This window comes from Chaetodon trifascialis, chromosome 8 (assembly GCF_039877785.1).
Source record: "Chaetodon trifascialis isolate fChaTrf1 chromosome 8, fChaTrf1.hap1, whole genome shotgun sequence".
Taxonomy (NCBI): domain Eukaryota; kingdom Metazoa; phylum Chordata; class Actinopteri; order Chaetodontiformes; family Chaetodontidae; genus Chaetodon; species Chaetodon trifascialis.
Window position 1 is genome coordinate 15,177,343 of NC_092063.1, and position 15,431 is coordinate 15,192,773.

General features: G+C 41.6%; 1 protein-coding gene across 6 annotated transcripts in view; it reads right to left on the reverse strand.

Moving 5' to 3' along the window:
* Positions 1–15,431, reverse strand: part of cacna1db (calcium channel, voltage-dependent, L type, alpha 1D subunit, b) — a 77,772-nt gene that overhangs the window by 42,773 nt on the left and 19,568 nt on the right. The gene's annotated exons all lie outside the window — the stretch shown is intronic.

The following is a 15,431-nucleotide window of genomic DNA, read 5'->3' on the forward strand; positions in this document are numbered from 1 at the left end:
TCCTGCTGACTTAAAGTACAATCAGGTCTGCAAAAAAGTATCCGAAAAAAGGCACAATGACACACTCACGCTGAGGTTTGCACCAACACACACAGCTTCAAAGCTAATCCAGACCTGTTTCCAAAAACCGAAATTTAAGAAATGTCCCCTGCAAGCTGAGTTTGGATTTGCATATCACCTCTAGAGGACATGCTGAGTGAAAGTGTGAAAAACTGAGATACATTATTGGTCAGTGAAAATAGATTGCAGCAGTCAAACAGCGTAAAACTGTAGTCCACCATGTTTTATACTTAATCCCAGATCTCCTCAGATGAGTGACAAATGCAAAAACACTGATGTGGTTTGCTTGGCATAAAAATCACATATTCAAATAAAATTTCCTACATTCATTGATAGACCAGATTGCCAGCTCAGCAACACTTAATGTTATAATAATGTTTGTGAGCCACTGCAGCCTGGAAGAAAGACATCTGTATGTATCTCTGTGCATAGCTGAATTCATTAATCCAGTTTTAATAATGACAGAGATGTGAGAGAGAGCAAAAGGGAGGAGAGATAAATGATGAATTTATCAAAGCTGAAATCTACATGCAATGAGAGAAGTGACTCTTACGAGTGGGTGGAGTAAATGTAGGTATGTGTGTCATGTCCCATTTTCTGAGTAGGCGCCTTAATATGATAATGTCTTCTTCCAGGTTTCTGAGACTGGAAATTCAAATAGAAGATCTACATGCAACCATTTCATCTGTTTCAGAAAAAAAATCATAAATAAGACATCACAATTTTGCATAACTGAATATTGGCGTCTTTCACCACAAAGTTAAGCACATTATCAGAAGAAAGATGCAAGTTTTCTGAAGACTTGGAGACAATTTCTGGTTCAGTCCTGATGGTAAAAACATCCATATATAAGCAGTTGTACATGTTCTGTTGTTAAATGTACATGCACAGAATACATACTGTGCATGTATTCTGGTTTAAGATGTGATATGAGTTAAACAAAATTCCCATTCTTCTTTATCTTTTGTGCAAGTTTCACGGTCATACTGCAGCATCCAACAGAAAAAATATTCAAACCTCATGCAGGAACAAGAATTACCATTTTCTAAGCAAAACTAAAACTCATAGGATATCTTGTGAGAGCTCAAGGTTTTCATCTAGCAGCATTGTGACACATGCAACACCGGCATTTCATAGAGGATGTGGGAGGAGAAGGCCAGTGTGGAACTGCAGCCTTTGTGCGTTGGACCACATAAGGATGCGTTCCGGTGACCCTCGTCACAGAACACAGGAAGTGACGCAGTTCAAAATCAACTTAAGCAACAAAGAAAAGACGAGAAGAAGAAAAAGTAGAAAGAATAAAACCTCGTTCCAAAGATGAAAACTCTTCTGTCTTGTTTGTCCTGCTTTGTCATCAGCATGTTTCCATGGGAACAAGGTATGTGGTAATGGAGACAGGTCCCTGAATTTGGATATTTCCACACACATCTATTTATTGTGCTTACACATTATTTCACTTTCTCACCTCCACTTTCTTTCACCGTTCACTCTCCTCCACACTTTCTCTCCCTTTCTCTGTCTCTCCCACACACAAGCTCTCTCTCTCATTCTCTCTGCATACGTCTCTCTGTCTGTCTCCTTCCATGCAAAAGGTTAGTGAGTCGGCAGGTTTTAAGGCCCATTAAGCTGAGCACTTCTCCTGTTGATTTAAAGGACACAAACACACACAAGCGCACGCAGACAGCGCACGCACACAGGCTCACACAGACACATTAATGCGCAATGAAAGACGACTACAGTGACACACGCACTCAGACTTCACACCCACTCACACGGGCAGAGAGACCTGCAGTAGTACACACACTTCTGAAAGGCAGCAAGCCAACCAGACAGACAGCTTCACGCAGGGATTATAAACGCTCCTGGCAATGGTGACTTAGACACAGCCGCAGTTAGGACGTGTTAAACAGCAGCTGCTGTAAAAAAAAAAAAAAAAAAAAAAAAAAAACACACCAAAACTACGTCCAGATTATTATTTATTTCGATTTTTTTTGGTTAAGTTTAAGCTCCATGCCTGCGTGACTGTCTATCATTGCATGTAGTCTTATTTAATCTCTTCCTCTATTCTGGCAGCCACTGTCTTTCATTTATTTCTGTAAAACATAAAAATCAATCTGCTGTCTTTTTAAACTTGTTTGAGATGTGTAATGTGGTTCTAGAGTGTCGGCCCACAACTATAAGACAAATGCATGAAACTTTGTACAGACATTCATGATTATCACAGGATGAGTGCTACAAACTTTGGTGATTCCCTGACTTTTTATCTAGCGCCACCATGAGGATGAAAATTGTGTTTTTTGGTGAAATGCTCCAACAACTATCGGACAGACGGCCATGAAATGTGGATTATCCATCAGTCATGCATTAGAAGCCACTGCTTGGACTGGATAGTGACAAGCATGTTAAACCTGCTAAACATCAGCATGTTTGCATGTTAGCTTTTGGTTCAAAGCACTGATGTGCCTGAGCTACGTACGGCCTCAGAGCCATGAGCATGGCTGCAGACTCTCGATTTCCGTTATTGTTATGTGGTAATGGAGGTGAAGTTCAGACTGATTAAAAAAATTCTGCGCTACCTCGAAACAATTACAACTCACTACACTGAACGACATAGTTCCTGCAAGAGCCTGCCATTTCATTTCTTCAGTGTGCAGACATTCCTTGAAGGGAACATTTCAGCATGGTTTGCAAAATGTGCGGCAGTAATGTAAAAAGATTTCTGACTGTTAGTAAATGGGCCAAAAAATGTAAAATCACTGCTGGTCATTTTATCCTGCAGAATTTCCGCTGCTTCAAATGAACAACTCAGTGGCCGGGTAAATACTGATTTCCCCACAATGGCTGAGCCTTTGTCTGGCTCCTAATTGTTAACTGGTGTACGCTGAGTGGTGTGCCATTACAGTAGTTGGGTTATGACCTGTTAAGGTCAGCAAGCACCATGACTCAGAGCTGTTTCACAATGATAAGAGCCTTCGAAGTGTGAACACACACCTGCCTCCATCCAATTTAACATTCTTGTTCCATCCTCCTGTTGTTTACATAGGTCTGAAATGTCCGCTCCTCTGCTTTGTGAACAGCTGACAAAGTGTGTGTGTCTATATGTGTAGTTCCGTTGGCTGCATTCAGGTTGTGACCTGGGAGTGAGGCTGATAATCAACAGAGCTGAAGAATAGCGATTACTGCAGCATAATGGAGATAACAAATAGCATCGTGATTTTAAATATCAAATTGACACACACACACAGAGAGAGAGAGAGAGAGAGAGAGAGAGAGAGAGAGAGAGAGAGAGAGAGAGAAATGTACAGATAAAGTAGAAACAATGCAAATTGAAGAGTAAGCAATTAAACCAAGACCTAACAAACCCAAAATCAACAGAGAATATGTTGCATGTATTCCTTCAGTAGCATTACCTCAGGACACTGTGTTGGCCTGCATATGTCATTTACTTGTAACACTAGTAATAGAGGCACATTATATTTTATCATTTGATTGTGCAACTGATTGTTACAATAGAAGTTTGGTACAAATTGATACAAATGAAGAAAAAAATAGACTATTTTTTTCACTACCACCTAAACCAAAATGAAAAATAAAATCCCTGACACACTGCACCAAGGAAACGCTTCCAGAACAAGTCGAGCAGACAGCAGTTTTCAGAGGGCAGGTGCATGCGTACAATGCTGTTAATGAAAACAAAGCACATCCTGCAGCTTCTTCACATTAAAAGCATGAAAAGACTGTATTAGGGCTTTACTGTGAAGCAGCTGCAGAAAGATCTGTGGATAGCTCAGCCTGTCTTTATTTTAGCTTTAACTGCATAACCATACTATATTTCAACTTTCTCAGAATAAAGAGAGACAAATCCCTGTCTTCCCTGGCAGGATAATAAAAACCAATAAATAAACAAATTTAACTGGTGTAGCAATCTTTTAAGTTAGTGTAAGAGTATGAGAGTAACTGGTGGCACAGGCCATAAGCAAGCGGCGACCTTCTTCTCTGTGGAGCTCTTTGCTCTGTTGGAAGTGGGGAGCAGACTGGGAAATGCAATGCCGATGTTGTTCCATTGATGAGCTACAGAGCTGTTTGTGTTGTCGCTTGTCAAGCTGGATAAACGAAACACTTAAAATTATTGGTTCCAACTGTCCTCGTTTCCTGTCCGAGCCCACTGAAGAGCGCTGCAATATGCAGTGAGGTAATCTCCCTCTGTGCTTGTAGTACAGCTGTGACAGGGATAACGTTGCCATGGAAATCCCTCTTGTTTCATGTGTGGGAAGTGAATGAGAGTTGAAGTTACTCAAGACGACTGACAGCATACGTGGACAGATGAATAGAAGTTTTCACTGATCTGATCCAGTGAATGCACCGTCCTTTAATGTGAAGATTTTCAAAAAATTTTTGTATTTTACAATACATTTTTTCTCTACAAGTATCTAGGGTCTGAATAGCGCTCAATTAATAAGGTCTTTGCATTACAGTTTTGGTATGCTCATCCAAGCACAGCTCAGTATAGACCCCTTCAAAGAACTATGGGAAATTTCATGTTTTTCTACAGTAATTAATTTCTGGCTGTGTTTGTAGTGAAAGCAGGTGGACTAAGTGCATTTGTCCTGCTTTCCCTTAAACCGTTACCGTCCATGGCTTTAAGATGTGTTTACTCTCCACTAACCACAGCACTGCACAGGCACACAAAGCAGAAACAAAACGAAGCAGCTTAATTGATTTAAGGAGGAGCAGTGCGTCCTGTAAGCTCCTAAATCCCCTATTTTGGGAGCTGGACAAGAAATTTTGGTTGGTGAAGCCAAGAGAGTGCACAGTCTCTGCAGAGAGGGTGGACAAAATGTCCTAGACGACGTTTTTGGATACATGGAGACTGTGGAGCGTGTTTTCAGTCAGAAGGAGCCATTAACTGTATCTGTATGGTTTGGGTTAAAAATACTCATATAGTTGTACCATGAATATGAGGAGATTTAGGGTTCTGCCACAGGCCAGTCAGCCTATTATCATGACTTAAATGATTGACCTATTAGCCAGGCTAAATCACAATGGCTGGCAAATTCTCCCAGGCTGTTCAACAAAATTGTTTTCTGACTAAATAAATGTCTGGATTAACCATAAGACTTTAATTGTTAGTGAGGTTCAGGAGTTTATTCACTGACTGACTTCATCTGGCCGAGCTGAATCAAAACTCAAGGGATTGTTTGCAGACTTAAGTTTTGCAGTGAAAACTGAGCTTGTGAGGTGTGGTCATGCTGTGCAGGGATATCTTACTATATTAGTAATGTGCTGTGTGTGTGTGTGTGTGTGTGTGTGTGTGTGTGTGTGTGTGTGTGTGTGTGTGTGTGTGTGTGTGTGTGTGTGTGTGTGTGTGTGTGTGTGTGTGTGTGTGTCTGCAACTCATATGATGAGTCACAGTAACATTGCGCTGCATCAGTGATTTTCCCTCATTGAATAATTCTGTTCTTCTAATGTAATCAAGTTTCGATTTCATCATCATGCATACAAACAATCAGTCTGGTTTGAGTCAATAAACTGCAGCATATTCAAATACAATCTCAATTACATACATTCAGTACTTACTGTCAAATGCTTGACATTGCTTTAACTAGCCATTTAAAACCATCATGTTACCGTTATTATCATTTGGTGGTACAAGCCAAGTGAGTGTGAAATACTAACACCATTTGTGAAAAAGATGACACCTTCTCCAACAATCGCGCTGCTTAAACAAAATAAAAACAAACGATGGCACCTCTGAACTGCAATTAATTAATTTGGCAATACTTAGAGACCACGTTCTCATGTTCATTACTGCAGTGACCTTCAGCAAAACACCAAACTCCTGCCTGTTCACACACACTGCAGTAATATATTTAATTCTAAATGGTTAAAAAAGACAAATAAGTGAGTGAATCAGTCAATATTGCATATATTTCAGAAGCCATAATCTGCAGTTAATTTCATGTGGTTTCATTTATTACGTATTCTCATTCTATTTGTGTTTGCCTGTCGTCACAGGAAAATATAAAGTGGCTGAATATGAAGTTGCCACAGGACAGTTTATTCATGATTGAGGGAAATATAGTTTGAAATGATTTTAAATGCCTAAACTATTTTGTTGATTTTGACCTTGGCTCAGAAAACTGCAACCAATCACTTGATGAGGTAAAGGATTAACGTACCAGCAGGGCAGAGAGACAAAAATAAGAGGAGTAGAAAAAAAGGGAGAAGGAAGAGGGAGTAAAGTGTGAAGGGAATGAAGGATATCAGAATAAAAAGGAAATGGAGGGACTGATAAAGAAGAGACAGAGAGAAGGAATCAGTGTAATGGATGGTTTAAGGACACACAACAGAATGGGAAGAGGGAAAGAGAGATCACTGATAGTATATTTGTGAACCCTCTGTGAACTCAGAGAGAAATCTATCTGTCCGGGTATAAATAAAGACAGAGGTGGAAGTGAGGGCTAAAACCTCAAATTAAATACACTTTGACCCTTTTCAATCCCAGCATGAAATGAGAATGAAAAGCTTGATAAAAGGCGAGGGAAGCAGGCTGCTGTATATTTGTGTGCCTGCTGTATTGAGTGCTTTGCATCAGATAAAATGGTAAGAATTTATTACTGCAATAAGAAAAAGTGGTAGCAGCAGTGGCGAGTTGGCTGTGCTCTGCAAGTGCCACATTATGTTGTGTGAATCTTTGCAGTTATGCTAGCAAGTTAATTTTTGACACTGTCCCACCACACATGACCACCTAATTAATTATCTGAGTGTGATTTTATCTGTCTAGATTCATTTTCCGAATCTCTTCCACAGATACAGCACTGATGTATCAGGCTTGTATCATCTTCTATCATTAATACACAGAGGCCCTGCCTGGACAGCAACACAGTGTATTAAAATGCTTGAACATGTGTCCATAGAAGTCTACAGAAAAAGACGGGCTCTTTCTTAAGCAACTGGAGCAGCTTCTACTGTGATAGAAATTTTGATATTGTAAAAACTTTCGTCAGGTCCTCTCTTCTTCAAAGGGCTGTTTGAGGATTGGGTTTTATGGGAAATGTTAGAATTAGTTTAAGGATTAGGTTAAGATAGGGTCAGTGTTCAGGGTAGGCATGTTCTCATGGTTAAGGTTAGAGTGAGAGAGTGCATTATGTCAAGTGAGGATACTGATGGAGGTACAAACATGTGCGTCTTGAGCAGGATTATGAGCCAGACGGGCCGATCCACAGATTCATAGAAACTAGGAAGGGCTCAAATGAATGATAGAGAAAGAAGTCATTATAATTTAAAATGCAGAGTAAAAAAAATAGTAAAAAAGTAGATTTTACTGCAAACTTTAAGTACAAGACCATGTCCAAGCTATTAGTGCTCAAACATATTAGCAAACATTTTATCCATTTTTTCAAGGCAATCGGTTGCCTTAGAGTTCTTTAAGTAAAGTCAACTTGTGCTGGTTAGCAGTGCAGCTTGTTCTGAGAATATCAACCACAAACAATATGGATTTTTCAATTTTACACAGCAAATAATCCAGCCAGGGTGACGGTATCTGAACTACTTTAAGTCACTCAGTGACACAAATCGACTCACTCAGTTACTTGAGACAACAAATACTCCGGCAGCACCGAGCAATCCAGAGACAGCATCAGGTCAATTTCATTTATGCAGCCCAATGTCACAAATCAGTTCGCCTCAGGGGTCTTTTAAAGTGAGAATGAGTGAGAGGAGGTGACAGTTGCTAACTGGATAAAGCTGTACAATAAAAGAGTGATGTTGTGCAGATGACTGCTGACACACATTCTCTTTGCTCTCTGGTTGTTTGTGCACACCGTGATTTCAGTACTGTATTTAATGGACCCATTCCCCCTTGTTCCAACTCTGTATATATACCACTATATACAGTGTGTGTGTGTGTGTGTGTGTGTGTGTGTGTGTGTGTGTGTGTGTGTGTGTGTGTGTGTGTGTGTGTGTGTGTGTGTTGGTGACTGTGTGCTTAAATTGATCAGAGACAAGGGCTGGCCCGCCACCACCATCATGCCTGACCTGACTAATAGATCAGCTGGGACACACACACACACACGCACACACGCACACACACACACACACACACACACACACACACACACACACACACACAGAGCAATAGGCAGGTTCACTCGATGTCACTACGCTCAGTGACGGTAATGCGAGCTGACATAATGCTCAATGCCATGTGGCTCAGGCCTGTGTGTTTGTTTGTGTGTGTGTGTGTGTGTGTGTGTGTGTGGGTGTGTGTGGGTTTGGGCGGTCAGTCTAACCCTGGTCATTCCCCATTCCACCCAACAGGTGCTGTAGGAGGGGCCCTGAATCTGGACACCGGGAAAGGGGAAATGAACTGAACCTGTTTTTCAACTGATTTCATTATACCCCCACCCCCCTGACAGCATTACATCTCAACACCCCTCCCCCTTGCAGCGTCCCTGACACCAGCAGCACCTTCCAACTCACTCCACAGGAGACACCCCCCCAGTCACCACGCCAGCCTCATCATAACAGCAGATCAGGTGAGGAAGGAGCTCAGGGTTGTCCTGCACATCTTCAACATGAGCCCCAGCCTGGAGAGAGTTCCAGCCCTTAGGAAACCCTTCCTGTCTCAAAAACCTGCACATCCCAGGGAGCCCAGCTACTTCAGGCCAGTAGCCTTAACTCACCTGTTGACGGCGATGGAGAGGATCATACTAAACCACTTCCATCACTTGGTGAGCAGCAAGCTGAACCCCCTACAGTTTGCATATCGACCAGGTACTGGTGTGGAGGACGCTTTCATCTACCTGCTCCATTGATCTCTTTCTCACCTGGAGAACATTGGGTGCACGGTGTGGGTCATTTTTTATTTCTCCTTCACCAATGCTTTCAGTACAAGGGCACCTAGAAGGAGCTGAAGTAGACTGCCACCTGACTGCATGGACCATCAACTACCTCACCAACAGACCACAGTATGTGAGGCTTTGCGACTACACGTCCAATGTGATGTTTGCAGCAGCGGGGCTCCGCAGGGGACAGTGCTCTCCCCTTTCATCTTCACCCTCTACACATCAGACTTCAGACACAACACTGACAGCTGTCACATCCAGAAGTTCTCCAATGATACAGCCATCGTTGGATGTGTATCACAGAGGAGCAAACTGGTATACAAGGAGGTCATCACCAACTTTGTCAAATGAGGTGGACTGAACCATCTGTACATAAACGCCGACAAGACAAAGCAGATGGTGATTGATTTCCAAAGGAAGGTACCACAGTTTACACGGGCTTGGACACTGAGATCGTGGGGGTTTCAGATACCTGGGTGTTCACCTCAGCAATAAACTGGACTACAGATGCCCTGTACAGGAGGGGCCAAAGTTGTCTCGAACTGCTAAGAAGATCTGTGGAGTACGTAGGACACTGTTAAAAACTTCTTAGGACTCTGTGGTGGGATCTGCAATCTTCAGTGGTTTGCTGGGGCTGTGGGAGCTCTGACAGGGACAGGAAAAAGACTGAACAAAGTGGTCAAAAGAGTTGGCTCTGTCCTGTGCAATATTACAAATTTTCTTCAATATTACTTATTTATCTTTTTTGTATCAAGTCTATGCATATGCATATTTTTCTTTTTATACACTGTGTTAAATATCTTTTTATCTTTCTATCTAATGCAATAGTGAAAACACTGTACTTAAACCATGTGCAATTCAATAGTGTGACCCCTTTGCACTGTCGCACACACTGCATATTTGCACTTGAGCATATTCAAAATGTTACTGTATAGTCTGCTGTGAAGTGCTTGCTGATGGGGGAATTGCTGGGTATCTGTAGATTGGTCCTGACCTGCTCTGTATGGAAAGTGTCCTGAGACAACTCTTCTCTTGTGTTTCCTGATGCTTTCCCTTCCCTGTGTCTCCCCTGCTCCTGTCTGTCTCTCTGCCTGTGTGTCTGTGTACTTGTCTGAGTGGAGACAGGTTGCTAAAGCAGAGCAGAGCATCACCAGCTGCACTAGGGTTGACCACTTAGCTCCTTAACTGTTTGCCATACGATTGCGACATTTTGCCGTGTGTCATTCCCCTCCATTTCCCCACGTTTCCTGTTTGCCTCTCCACTGTGCACCGGGTACTTTCTGGCATAAGCAGTTTAGAAAAACAAATTATAAAACTTAACATAATGGTTAAGATTCATGTGCTGTCAGTGTTTTTGTTAAATTTCTTCCTACAGTCAAAGAGGTGGGATATAGATTTTTGCAGTTAAGTCCATACAAAGATACTGATACTTAATATTTTGTGCAAGACGTCAGCAGAAGAGACACATCTCACAGGACATGATATATACTGTACACACTTATGTCAGCACATGTTGCTAACGGCGCACAGCTAAAAGTTTCCTGCCATTACTTGCACCAATGAGCTTTGGTTCAGCATTACGTGCATCAGCCTACATAGCATACCGTGTAGTCTGCATGTGGTTGCATGCACCAGTCTGTGTCACCGTAACCAGGAAGGTTCAGCATGAATACACAAACTGTTACAGCACTACCGTGTTACCATGCTATTACCAAACAATTTCACAGAGGAAAAAGCCATATATTCATAAACTCAGCGATGGATAAATCAGACTTCCTATATTCACATGAGAGAGCAGGAGCGTGTCGGTGTGATTCTGTCAGTGTACTAGTGTGTTTGAGGCCATGTGCATGTGAGCGGGTGCATGTGGGTGAATCAGCTACGTGGCCAGAAGCAGGCTAATCAGCTCCTATTAGCCTGTGGTCCCACTGGTCTTAATAAGATTAATGAGGGCCAGAGAGGCTGAGGATGCGCTGCTCATTGCTTCAGAACACAACCACAGGCTGAACAACGCAGCCACCAATATCATCACCAGCAGTGCTCTTCTTATTCTTACTAATGGAGGGTTTTTCTTAAAGGACCTCCTAATGCTAAATACTTTTTACGCTCATCTACATTTCAAATAAGCTTCACTAAGAATCATGTCCAAAAAGTGAGGTAGGGTTATCATCACACACACACACACACACACACACACACACACACATGCATAGAGTACACAGAGGAATTAGGTCTCCTTTGCACAATTGTCCATCTCTCTCCGCATGTTATATTCATGAGAAAAACTGAAGTGGTTATATTATGGATGCTTCAGTGGGACACTAATTATCCTCACCTCTCCTGTCTATCAGCTGCAGGTTAGAGCTGCACAAAAAAAAAGCTGCTGTAAGCTGTGTAAAAAGTTTGGGTTGATGCCACTTCTCCATGGTACCTTCTGTTAAATTCTTCGAGGAGAGGAAGGAACCAAGGAAGGAAGGGAGACTGTCAATAATCCGACTCACAGTAGGACAGTAGAGAAACAGAAGATGTGATGTATATTGTCAGCTTCCCGCCTCTCTTCTACAGCATGTCTGCTTCCCTCATGTCTCTCCCTTTTGCTGTCCCTATTCTTCTGCCTCTCACTTTCTCTCTGTTGGCTCCTGGGTTTTTTCCTCTTTCTCTCCCTCTATCTCCACATCTCTCTCATCTCCGCATACAGAGCTCTGTCCTGTGATATCATGTTTGATGTAGATGACATAAGATATGAATACAGAGAAGAACATCGTAATTGCTACTTTCTAATTATTCAACTGAAGTCAGGCAAGACTTATCAGTTTAATAAGACTCTCGTGTAATGGGGAGGAACTGACCTATACAGCAGATGTGGCCAAAGATAGTCATACACGTTAAATATCGTCAGATAGGAACTTATTACTGAGCAAAGACTCTAAGTTCAAGGAAAGCTACTTAAAAAGAAATTGAAGCAGGCTTTTTCTTATGACAAAGGTTGTATAAATGTCTTTGAAAAGCATCATCACTTTAGATGATTACTGGTTGTTAGTCTCTTGGTAAGCGAGGTAAACATGGTCCAACCAAAAAGGCTGAAATACAGCTGCGATAGATTAGACTTACAGAAATAGTCTATATTTTTCTCTTTTTTTTTTTTCTTTTTTTTTGCCAGAATTGTGAATATGGTATAAATCTTTGTACAAAGCATGAGAACTGATGATGAACTTTTATGTAACTTACTCATCTAAATTACATTAATGCTTAAAGTTACGCATAATTGTGGACATGGCCACATTGTGTGACCACTAGCTGCTAGGTTTCAGCAACCAGCTCCACCCACACTCCACCTCTTTGCCCATTTTTGGATTAGCAGGAAGTTTGGTGGAGTCAGACACTGCCAAGATGGCTACGGCCAGAGCCACAGACACTGAGCTTCACAATGGCTCTTCAGGCTCTTCATTTTGCTGACACCACAGCCACTGACCAAAGGACAGCAAGGCTTTAGTGAAGCTGTCATTCATCTGTTTGTTTCTAGTTTAACCCATGCCTGATTTCACATATTCACTGGTAGCATGCCTCCCTTTGTGACCTCAGCAATTTGTTATTTCATGATGTGGTCACAGAGAGAGAGAGAGAGAGAGAGAGAGAGAGAGAGCAAACCTTACGGGCGAGATCAAAATTTTATATTCAATGTGTTACCAAGTAGCAAGTTTTTTTTTTTTTTGGATGTCTATTATCTACCTGGAACAACAAAAACAAAAATATTTTCCCCAAGATGTAACCAACATTTAAATCAAACATTTCTACAGACTGCACTTCTCTGCGCTGCATTTCTTCTTTGCTTTACGGTAGGTCCATGATGCAGGGCGGGGCAGTTTTCTGGGCAGGCTGAGGAAATAGTTAGCTTCACTCCTGGTAACCATCTGTGAGATCACAGAGCAGATTACATCATATAACAACATGCTGATTTTCCCCTAAAGTTTGTGTGGGGAGCCCTTCATGACCATCATGCTGTGCTGAGTGGGCCCACTGGTAATGGAGCATGACGCATCATTGCTATGGTTACCTGTCTATACCACAAATTTAGATTAATGGGTAAACAGCTGACTATTAAAGGTCCAGTGTGTAAGATTTAGAGGGACCTATTGGCAGAATATGGCAGAAATGGAACATAACATCCATACATATGTTTTTATTGGTGTATAATCACCTGGAAATAAGAACTGCTGTGTTTTAGATTGAGGTCTTCATATCTAGAGTTGGAGCAGGTACTCTTTCATGAAGTCTATCATGTTGCACTGCCATGTTTCTACAGTGGCCCAGGATGGACAAAAGAAGCACTGGGTCTAGAGAGGGACTTTGACGTTTTCATAGCCAGTCTAGGCTCTCCTGCGGGTTTGGAAAGGGAGAGGTGAGGAAAGGGGTATTTAAGTGGTTGTAGGTATGCATAGCTTTGTAATTTTTGTAATTATAATCCAATTATTATTGGATCATTTTAAAGTGAATAACAAAATAAACACCAGAATCATGTTCTATTTTTATCCTTCTTTTCCAGCTCTGTGGCAGCTTCAGTCCAGACAGCGGTTATCGATGGTACAGCAGCTGAGTTCGGCCTCTGTGCCTTCCTGTTCTCTCTACTGGTTTTCCAATTAAGCCCATACTAGCCAGTGTCTATTTTTAGTCGTGGGTAGTCATAATCCTGAAGCCAAAACAGCGTGCATGGCCACAAACACAGTCAAAACAGCCAGCATCGGCCCTGGCTGACCACCAAAAGCTATTTACTAATCCAGAGTTGGTATTAAGATTGACAACCACGGCGGCATCAAAGATCCGCCATGCTAGAAACGTAAACAATCACGTGTACGTTGATGTGGCTTCATCAGTTTACACATGGAAGTAAGTGAAAGTGCAAATACACAGAAAACACACACACACATTATTGCTGCTGATCAAAGCTGCTCAAAACAGCATTAATTCAATTGGCAGTTGAGTGAGTTTGAAGATGTTAATAACAGATAAACAGCAGTTCTCATTCAAAACAGAGGATGAGAGAAAGAGGTAAAACAGCAACTCCTGTTTTCTCTCCTCTTCTTCCTCCTGCTCTGATTTCACCTATTCCTTTTTCATCATCTTTCATTCTCCCCTCATTAGTTCCTCACCTACAATCTTAACCTCTCATCATCCTCCTGCTGTCAGTGCCTTTTTTCGAATTCTTGTTGTCCTTGCACTCCTCTGCCTTTTCTTGGCCAGCATTGCCAGATTGGTTTGATGTTTTCCAGCCCGATGATTGCTCAGAATCCACCCAAATTGACAAAAAAACACCCAAATATTATCTATAATAAACAATACAAATTAGTTCATAGCAGAAACAGTATTTTAGTCCATCTAATTTTTTGAAAAGGACATAATAATAATAATAAAACAATAAACGTTCACACGTGAAGAACAGAGGTAGGAGGCTACACTGTATAATGCATCTATAACCCACACACACACACACACACACACACACACACACACACACATACAAAACATAGAGACAGGCAGAGAGAGAAAGAGTACGCACAATCCCATGCTATCGAAAAGCATGATGATGTTGTAATGTTGCAAGCACAGAGTTTCTGTCACAGTGAAAACAGATGTGCAGAAACACTGCGGCTCCTGTGTTTTAAGGGTAAGCTACAGGTGGGCAGTGGTGATGTTAAAGTGTTTCTCCTCTCAGCAGAGTGAATAAAAGCACATTACTCAGCACATCAAAGGTATAATGAGTACTGGATGTGTTTGCATAACTAAGGGATACAATTTAGGAATATATTTTTAATATACTGTAATTTTCAATGTATTTGACAACCAGCCCAAATCCTGTCCACCCACCCAAGCCCACTGTACCCGACCCAATGCAGCCCAAAACCAACCAATCTGCCAACACTGCGCCTGACCGCTCTCCTGTCCTCGCTGCTCTTTTATCACATTCTCTCTCCTCTCGTCTCTTCTCTCCATCTTCTCTCTCCTGTTGAGAGCCTTCTCCTCGAATACTCCACAAGTCTCCATGGCCACAGTTGTCACGGCAGCAGGCTGTGCTGTATGTAAAATGAGGTGAAGGAGCAACACAATGAACACAAACACCCGACTAGTTAAAATAGATACGTACAGCACATGCATTGCAACATATAGTCTGGAGCATAGAGATCACAGAGGGAGGCATCCACACTCTCACAACACACATTTGTTACCAAATAGTAAACAAACACACATATATGACCTTATCTCATCCACACAGGCCATACATCACGACTGAACTGAGAAAAAAAACATGCATATGAAAATACTAGTGCTGTCAAAAATATCGCATTAACGCAAAAGTGATCATACAAATTGTCATGGGTCATTGGCTGAAGCAATGTGGGGGGTAACCTTATGCTTCATTTTCTTCCCATTTGAGCCAAAGTCCTATTGTTTCATCCCTACTTAAATATTTATACATTATTCATATATTAGATTGTGTTGAATTTCACCTGGAAATTATAACTGGTGGTT